The 1,940-nt window shown below is 47.6% G+C and overlaps 1 protein-coding gene across 1 annotated transcript in view; it reads right to left on the bottom strand.

Moving 5' to 3' along the window:
- LOC119423196 (mitoferrin-2-like) overlaps positions 1 to 1,940 on the bottom strand; it is a 10,842-nt gene that overhangs the window by 8,395 nt on the left and 507 nt on the right. The window lies entirely within an intron of this gene.

Here is a 1,940-nt window from a genome sequence, read left to right as displayed (position 1 = left end):
TCCACTGAGGACACCTCCATCTGCTGAGGTGTGTGTAACATCTGGAGCGTCCACTGAGGACACCTCCATCTGCTGAGGTGTGTGTAACATCTGGAGCGTCCACTGAGGACACCTCCATCTGCTGAGGTGTGTGTAACATCTGGAGCGTCCACTGAGGACACCTCCATATGCTGAGGTGTGTGTAAAATCTGGAGTGTCCACTGAGGACACCTCCATTTGCTGAGGTGTGTGTAACATCTGGAGCGTCCACTGAGGACACCTCCACCTGCTGAGGTGTGTGCAACATCTGGAGTGACCACTGAGGACACCTCCATCTGCTGAGGTGTGTGTAACATCTGGAGTGACCACTGAGGACACCTCCACCTGCTGAGGTGTGTGCAACATCTGGAGTACGAGTGTTTCATTTAACATCTGGAGTGACCATTGAGGACACACCTACCTGCTGAGGTGTGTGCAACATCTGGAGTCAGTGTGTTTCATTTAACATCTGGAGTGACCATTGAGGACACCTCCACCTGCTGAGGTGTGTGTAACATCTGGAGCGTCCACTGAGGACACCTCCATCTGCTGAGGTGTGTGTAACATCTGGAGCGTCCACTAAGGACACCTCCATCTGCTGAGGTGTGTGTAACATCTGGAGCGTCCACTGAGGACACCTCCATCTGCTGAGGTGTGTGTAACATCTGGAGCGTCCACTGAGGACACCTCCATATGCTGAGGTGTGTGTAAAATCTGGAGTGTCCACTGAGGACACCTCCATTTGCTGAGGTGTGGGTAACATCTGGAGTGTCCACTGAGGACACCTCCATTTGCTGAGGTCTGTGTAACATCTGGAGTGTCCACTGAGGACACCTCCACCTGCTGAGGTGTGTGTAACATCTGGAGTGTCCACTAAGGACACCTCCATCTGCTGAGGTGTGTTTAACATCTGGAGTGTCCACTGAGGACACCTCCACCTGCTGAGGTGTGTGTAACATCTGGAGTGTCCACTGAGGACACCTCCATCTGCTGAGGTGTGTGTAAAATCTGGAGTGTCCACTAAGGACACCTCCATCTGCTGAGGTGTGTGTAACATCTGGAGCGTCCACTGAGGACACCTCCACCTGCTGAGGTGTGTGCAACATCTGGAGTAAGTGTGTTTCATTTAACATCTGGAGTGACCAATGAGGACACACCTACCTGCTGAGGTGTGTGTAACATCTGGAGAAAGTGTTTTTCATTTAACATCTGGAGTGTCAACTGAGGACACCTCTACCTGCTGTTGTGTGTGTTACATCTGGAGTGTCCAGTGAGGACACCTCCACCTGCTGAGGTGTGTGTAACATCTGGAGTGTCCAGTGAGGACACAGGACAGTGAGAGGACTGAGCGAGTCAACATGTGGATCCACTCCTTAATAAACCAACAGAGTGTTTGTAGGATCCAACAATAGACTTGACAGTTTTCTATTTTTATTAGATTTACCTGTTGATTTGTTTTAGACTGGCATAACTTTATGTTTCCAGTTAGTTCATTAGTGCTCGAAAACAATAACTCATACATGATGCATGACTAGTTGAGCTAAACTGATTAAAAGTTGCAGCATAAATTAATATTTGATAAATTAATGTGTAAATGATACGGAAACCGTCACTTAGCTTAGCCGGCTATGAACAACTTGTAATGCATTACACTACAAGTGTAAGAACAAAAAGTAAGCACACACAAGGCTTCTCTAGATTAATGTTGGTCAGTTTGAGTAGTTTAATTGTTGCTGAGGTTAGACATGTTATTTATGTGACCTCTGTTGACTTCCCGTGTTAGCTTTCATGCTAACTTAGCTCAGGCTTCCTGTCGGACCTGCTAACTCCAGCTTCCTACAACCAGCTGCGTTGAGTGTGACCAACATGTAAAGTAGGAGCAAACATGTAAAGCAGGAACAAACATGTAAAGCAGGAACATA

Source organism: Nematolebias whitei, chromosome 16 (assembly GCF_014905685.2).
Source record: "Nematolebias whitei isolate Nwh7 chromosome 16, NemWhi1, whole genome shotgun sequence".
NCBI classification, from domain to species: domain Eukaryota; kingdom Metazoa; phylum Chordata; class Actinopteri; order Cyprinodontiformes; family Rivulidae; genus Nematolebias; species Nematolebias whitei.
The sequence above is the reverse complement of the archived record's forward strand: the minus strand, read 5'-3'. Positions and strand labels throughout refer to the sequence as shown.